Here is an 8391-nt window from a genome sequence, read left to right on the forward strand (position 1 = left end):
CTCATTCTCTGGACTCCCATTTGTAGGTAGTAATATATAGCGACCCTTATTCAACCTGAACTAGATCTTATTAGAGACTAATTAGGTATAAATTTAAGCAAAACCATACTCTAAATTAAAGTCTGCACCGTTCCGCCTTATTCAACCGGAACTAGATCTTATTAGAGGCTAATTAGGTATAAATTACAGCAAAACCATACTCCAAATCAAAGTGTGCACCGTTCTGCCTTATTCAGCCTGAACTAGATCTTATTAGAGGCTAATTAGGTATAAATTACAGCAAAACCGTACTCTAAATTAAAGTCTGCACCGTTCCGCCTTATTCAGCCTGAACTAGATCTTATTAGAGGCTAATTAGGTATAAATTACATCAAAACCGTACTCTAAATTAAAGTCTGCACCGTTCCGCCTTATTCAGCCTGAACTAGATCTTATTCAACCTGAACTAGATCTTATTAGAGGCTAATTAGGTATAAATTACAGCAAAACCGTATTGTACACTGAAGTGTATTATTCAAAGTTTTTAACAATTACAACAACCAATAAACACCCAACACCCCTTGACGCAGGGGCTCCAGGGATGAAGAGTTAATGTTGCCCCCCGTCCTCTTCTTGCTGTAGCATGTTTTAGGTGTTCAGCTGCATGTCTTCGGACATTATCTGTTCCCTCTTTAAATGACTTCAGGACAGCGTCTGTAAAAGTTGGAAGACAAAAAGTGTTAGCAATGCATAAGCAATCTGTAAGCCATGCACTTGAGCACACTGCATAAATATATAGCTCCATTTGCTGCATAACAAAGCTAGAGACACTACATTATACTACCTCAGTCAAATACAGATGTTGAAAAGTGCTGCAACCAGCAAAAGAATCAAACATCTAAGATACTTTGTATGTCAGGGTTCAATATAACATTTGTTCCCTACTTCTCTACTCTTTTCACTGGCCCGGCCGCTAAAAAAATGAAAATAACTTTTTTTTTTACCTAAGTTTTATTACTTTGATTTCATCTCACATTAATTTCATTGAAATGATTTCACATCAATTGTACACATTTCAGATAATAACAGATAACTAACAGACTAATCATTTTTTATCAGAGAAGAGAATTTTGGACTGTTGAAGGTGAAATATACAGTGTGCCTGTATAAAAAGCAGGCTATATTAATTTTTCAGATACTTGCTTTCTAATTATTATTATCATCAACACTTGAGAATTATTTTGAAGAAACTTTTATTTGTAAGGATTGTTAATATTCATGTTCAGTTAATGTGGTAAATATTTTGTTAAAACAAAACTGCATTTCATTTCAATATTTGAGTTTGACGTAATAAGTACACAAGTTAATTTCCAAGTAAAATGCTGTTGTATTAAAAGGGACTTCACTCCCCAGAATGCTCTGGGAGAGGCACGTATCACGTGGGTGACATCAGTTAGCTTCTGTGTTAGCAGCCAAGCTGAAATACAGTTAAAAAACAGACAAGCTGTGTACTTCTTGTTTGCACAAGCTCACGTGTCTGTGGCTTTTGTCATTCACCAAACATGAGGTTTGATTTTAAGTAGTGATGTTACGTGGTGTGCTGATCGAAGCGTGTGTCGAGTAATCCAGGAAGAGTTTCCGCGATGCGCCTATCGAGGCTTGTAGCGTTTCAGACAAGTGACGTCATTGATGACGTCTGAAGCCTCGCTGCCCAGCTGTACCATGAGACTGGTTTGGGAAGCGGTTCAGATCTTGGTGTGAGGTCTGCACAGAAGTGACACAGAACACAAATATTACCCCTTTTGTCATTATTATATTATATGACACTGCACCACAATACAATTTTTGGCCAAATTATTGGTTTATACACATAGGATGCATTCACAAAACAATAACAGTTTATTGTACATGTATTTGATACAGTATAGTCCTGATATAAAAATAAAAATAAATAAAATATAAAATAAAGTTATATGGTCATATATTTTATCATCATTATTATTATTATTTATCATTATTATTGTTATTATCATCATCATCATCATCATCATCATAATCATCGTCATCATCATTAATAGTCATTCCCAACACCCATTACTGACACAAAATACCGTGTATCACAGATTACATGGTTAAGATCACAGCTGCCTGTCTTACACACTTTGGCCATCAGGTGGTTTTGTGTGCACATGAAGCCTCGAGAAATGAGCCCTTTTCTGAACCAATTTGCTGGAAAGCTTCAATGCTTCATGAGGCTTCATCTCACCATCACTAATTTTAAGTCCAGTGTCTCATCCATTTTTAAGGTTTTAAGAGGAAGCTGCGACAACTGGAATTCACACCCTTATCTGAGCACACACATACAGCCTCTGAACTTCGACAAAAACACTGTACTTACTCAATGTACTTACAACTATTACAATGCACCGACCGCAATAATGTTTAGGTACTTACAGAACATTCTGGAGCTTCTTTGCCAGCCTCCCACCGAGACACATCAGACTCGCGATGACTGATGTCTTCTTCGTCCTTCTTCTTCTTCTTCCTTTTAATATTTTATGGCGGGTGGCAACCAATGTTAAGGTGCATTACCGCCCCCTACTGTGTTGGATGAATTGATCTCCCCTCACACAAACTAGCAGGGCGCTCTGTTAGGGTTGTCCCGCCCCTCCCTCTCCCCCCAAGCAATCAATACCTAAAGAAATTAACGTTTCCTTTGACTGACTAATGAGAAGAGGAATAAAACTAAGGTTCTAACTCATCCCACGCAGAACCAGTGTAAAAACCTGCATTTCTTATGCTGCCTTCAAAGGGAAACGTTAATTTCTTTAGGTATTGATTGCTTGGGGGGGGGGGGGACAACCCTAATACTAGTTTGTGTGAAGGGAGATCAATTCATCCAACACAGTAGGGGGTGGTAATGCACCTTAACGTTAGTTGCCACCCGCCATAAAATATCAAAAGGACGAAGAAGAAGAAGGAAGAAGAAGACATCAGTCATCACGAGTCTGATGTGTCTCGGTGGGAGGCTGGCGAAGAAGCTCCAGAATGTTCTGTAAGTACCTAAACATTATTGCAGTCGGTGCATTGTAATAGAGCTAACAAGCTAGCTAGCTAATGCTAGCTAATGCTAACGTAGTTAACTCCAGTTGTCGTAGCTTCGTCTTAAAACCTTAAAAATGGATGAGACCCTGGACTGATCTAATTTGTTGTAAAGTATGTCTTGTTTGCTCTTTTTAGGATATAATTGTGTTTGTTTAATATCTAATAAAATATAATTACCTCTAGTTTTTGTCTCATTTGTTGCAAAGTATGTCTTGTTTGCTCTTTCTAGGATATAATTGTGTTTGTTTAATATCTAATAAAATATAATTACCTCTAGTTTTTGTCTAATTTGTTCCAAAGTACATCTTGTTAGTCCTAATTAGGATATAATTGTGTTAGTTTTTGTCTAATTTGTTGCAAAGTACGTCTTGTTAGCTCTTATTAGGACACAATTGTTTTTCTTTAGTGTCTAAATTGCAAACATATTTCTACCTAATTTGGTACAAACTACGGATTGTTACGTCTTATTAGAGCAACGTTGTCTATTTTACTGTCTAATAAAGATTATATTAGGTGTAGTTTTTTTCTAATTTGATACGTAATATGGCTTATTACGTCTAATTAATGTCTAATTAGCGTATTGTAAAATAAAGTGCTACCCTTTGCTCTACTCTACTCTGATATACTCCATTCTGCTTTACTCTGCTCTACTCTGCTCTGTTCTTCTCTACTCTGCTCTGTTCTACTCTGCTCTACTTTATTCTACTCTGCTCTACTCTATACTCTATTATACTCTGCTCTACTCTATTCTGCTCTACTCTACTCTGTTCTACTCTGCTCTACTTTGCTCTACTCTGCTCTACTCTACTATGCTCTGCTTCACTCTGCTCTATTTTGCTCTACTCTACTATTCTCTACTCTGCTCTACTCTACTATGCTCTGCTCTGCTCTACTCTATTCTGCTCTGCTCTACTATTCTCTGCTCTACATTACTATGCTCTGCTCTACTCTACTCTACTCAGCTCTACTCTATACTCTACTCTACTCTTCTCCACCCTACTCTACTCTTCTCTACTCTATTCTGCTCTGTTCTACTCTGCACCTGCTCTGCTCTACTATACTCAGCTCTACTTTACTTTGCTCTTCTCTGCTCTACTCTGCTCTACTCTACTATATTCTGCTCTACTCTGCTCTACTATACTCAGCTCTACTCTACTCTACTTTGCTCTTCTCTTCTCTGCTCTACTCTGCTCTACTCTATTCTGCTCTACTATGCTCTGCTCTACTCTACTATACTCTGCTCTATTCTACTATACTCTGCTCCACTATACTCTTCTCCACTCTACTCTACTATGCTCTGCTCTATTCTGCTCAGCTCTACTCTACTCTACTCTACTCTACTCTGCTTTGCTCTACTCTGCTCTACTCTACTACATTCTGCTCTACTCTGCTCTACTATACTCAGCTCTACTCTACTTTGCTCTTCTCTTCTCTGCTCTACTCTGCTCTACTCTATTCTGCTCTACTATGCTCTGCTTTGCTCTACTCTACTCTACTATACTCTGCTCTACTTTGCTCTATTCTACTATACTCTGCTCCACTATACTCTTCTCCACTCTACTCTACTATGCTCTGCTCTATTCTGCTCCACTCTACTCTACTCTACTCTGCTCTGCTCTGCTCTGCTCTCTCAAAAATTAAATTGTTTTATTGACCACAAAACATTTGTCTTTGTCTTTGTAATATTCCCACCATAAGGCATACATTTGAGGAAATATGATGCAACCTTAAAAACAGAATAATGGTCACTACCGAAACAGGACAGTCACTACTGAAACAGTGCAGTCACTACCGAAACACTGGGTGTTTTGTAAAAAATAAAGTATATTGAGTTATCAAAGTATTATGATGCTAATCAGTTACATTTATGTTTTGTTTCATCAGTTATTAACTCTGAAATCAATCTGATCAGCGTTATGCATTTTACAAAGAAAGATTGCATTTAGATTTTGAAGAATTCTATAATTTGAACTTCAAAATTTGTTAAAATATTAATTTTTATAGATTTAATTGTGAAAACCTTCAGTCAAAATTTGTAAAAATTTAAATCTTTAGACAAGGGAAGGAACAAGCATAACAGGTTGATATATTTTTTTTTGTAGAATATAATACTATATGTTTCGGTAGTGACAAATTTTGGGAGAGGAAAAACATTCCAAAACAGTCTGAAAATACAATATAAAAATTTATAGTCATTTTACTAGATATGTGACCTTTAGATATGGTACAATATATATAGGGACAAAGTTTTGAAAATAAAACATACAAAATTTCAAAATATTTCCAGCCTGACTTTGCACCCATATATATATATCCATCTTCTTTTTATATGGATATAAAAAGAAGATGGAGGAACAGCTGCAGCAGAGCGACGTCAGCTGAGTCTGGAGAGGTCTGAAAACCATCTCAGGACACAAACAACCAGACTCCCAGGCGAGAGGTGACCAGAGGTGGGTGAATGATCTGAATCTGTTCTTCAATAGATTTGATCAGTCTGCCCCTCCCCTGGCCCAGACATCACGGCTGCAACCCCCCTCATCCTCACCTTCACCTTCCCCCCCACCTACACTCCTGGCACACTGCTTCGACACCTCCCCCACTCCCGCTCCCCCGGACATCTCACCAACCCCCACTCCTCCCCCCACCTCATCAACCCCACCCCCCAGCACACAGCCCCCCTGCTCCAGCTTGTCCTTCACTACCTGTCAGGTGAGAGATCAGCTGAGGAGGATAAAGACGAGGAAGGCTGCGGGTCCAGACGGCATCAGCTCCAGGCTCCTGAAGTCCTGCGCAGACCAACTGTGCGGGATCTTCAACCTGAGCCTGAGGCTGGGGAGAGTACCACAGCTGTGGAAGACATCCTGCGTGGTAGCTGTGCCCAAGACTCTGCACCCCAAGGACTTCAGCAGCTTCAGACTGGTGGCATTAACATTGCAGCTCATGAAGACTCTGGAGCACCTGGTCCTGTCTCGTCTCCGCCCCGCAGTAGGCCCTTCAGTGGACCCGCTGCAGTTTGCCTACCAGCCTGGCATTGGGGTGGACGACGCTGTCATCTTCCTCCTGCATAGAGCTCTTTCTCACCTGGAGAAGCCTGGAAGCTCTGTGAGAATCATGTTCTTTGATTTCTCCAGCGCTTTCAACACCATACAGCCTGCGCTTCTGAGGGACAAACTGGAGCACATAGGGGTGGCTAATCACCTCACATCCTGGATCCTGGACTACCTCACGGACCGGCCGCAGTATGTCAGGACCCAGGATTGTGTATTGGACTTGGTTGTCTGCAGTACAGGGGCCCCGCAGGGGACAGTGCTGGCACCGTTCCTCTTCACCCTCTACACTGCAGACTTTTCATACGACACCCCCACCTGTCATCTGCAGAAGATCTCTGACGACTCTGCCATAGTCGGCCTCATTACAGATGGGGACGACAGGGAGTACAGAGAACTGAACCAGGACTTTGTGGACTGGTGCCTGAGGAACCACCTTCAGATCAACGCGGGGAAAACCAAAGAGCTGATGGTGGATTTCCGCAGGTGCAGCTACCTGCTGAGGCGGCTCAGGTCTTTTGGAGTGCAGGGGGTGCTCCTGAAGACCTTCTTTGACACTGTGGTGGCATCAGCCATCTTTTACGGAGTAGTCTGCTGGGGCAGCAGTGTCTCGGCTGCAGATAGGAAGAGACTGGACAAGCTGATCAAGAAGGCCAGCTCTGTCGTGGGATGCTCTCTGGACTCTGTGCAGGTGGTGGGAGAAAGGAGGACGACAGCCAAGCTGTCATCTCTGAGGACTAATGACTCCCATTCTCTGCAGGAGGAGATAAAAGCTCTGGAGAGCTCCTTCAGCGATAGACTGATTCACCCAAAGTGTGTGAAGGAACGCTATTGCAGGTCCTTCCTGCCTGCTGCTGTCAGGCTACATAACCAGCACTGCTCACAGTAAACTGCACCATGGACACTTTATTGACACTTTATTGACACTATGGACACTTTATGGACACCACAGCTGTCTGCTGTTTTGCACATACAATCACTTGCACTAGATGTGCCCCCTTTATCCACTGCTCATTTTCACTCACTGCTGCTCATTATTATCCACTTCCTATTATTTTCATTATTATTATTATTATTATTATTGTTATTTATCGCCGACTCTTGGATTTTTGTACTTATTTGCATGCCTAGTTATTTAAGTTTTTTAAGTCTAATTTTGAAATCTTTCATCTTACTCTTTTTCCTTGACTGCTGTAACACTGGAATTTCTCAATTATGGGATCAATAAAGGTGTATCTTATCTTATCTTATCTTATATATATATATATATATATATATATATATATATATATATATGTGTGTGTAAAGAAAAAACACATATATTGTGGCTACGTACCGCACACAAGACAGGACTAAGAAAGAGGATCGAGAATTTAATAGAGCAACGCGTTTCGCTTACAGCTTCATCAGGCTCAGGCTGTAAGCGAAACGCGTTGCTCTATTAAATTCTCAATCCTCTTTCTTAGTCCTGTCTTGTGTGTGGTATGTAGCCACAATATATGTGGTTTTTTCTTTACACGTTTGTACTTTTGCCACAGTACCAGCACCTTGACTTCAGCTGTGCATGGGCATTTTTCTATTTTTGATACAGTACAGGCCAAAAGTTTGGACACACCTTCTCATTCAATGCGTTTTCTTTATTTTCATGACTATTTACATTGTAGATTCTCACTGAAGGCATCAAAACTATGAATGAACACATGTGGAGTTATGTACTTAACAAAAAAAGGTGAAATAACTGAAAACATGTTTTATATTCTAGTTTCTTCAAAATAGCCACCCTTTGCTCTGATTTGCACACTCTTGGCATTCTCTCCATGAGCTTCAAGAGGTAGTCACCTGAAATGGTTTTCCAACAGTCTTGAAGGAGTTCCCAGAGGTGTTTAGCACTTGTTGGCCCCTTTGCCTTCACTCTGCGGTCCAGCTCACCCCAAACCATCTGGATTGGGTTCAGGTCCGGTGACTGTGGAGGCCAGGTCATCTGCCGCAGCACTCCATCACTCTCCTTCTTGGTCAAATAGCCCTTACACAGCCTGGAGGTGTGTTTGGGGTCATTGTCCTGTTGAAAAATAAATGATCGTCCAACTAAACGCAAACCGGATGGGATGGCATGTCGCTGCAGGATGCTGTGGTAGCCATGCTGGTTCAGTGTGCCTTCAATTTTGAATAAATCCCCAACAGTGTCACCAGCAAAACACCCCCACACCATCACACCTCCTCCTCCATGCTTCACAGTGGGAACCAGGCATGTGGAATCCAT

This window comes from Epinephelus lanceolatus, chromosome 1 (genome assembly GCF_041903045.1).
Source record: "Epinephelus lanceolatus isolate andai-2023 chromosome 1, ASM4190304v1, whole genome shotgun sequence".
NCBI lineage: Eukaryota > Metazoa > Chordata > Actinopteri > Perciformes > Serranidae > Epinephelus > Epinephelus lanceolatus.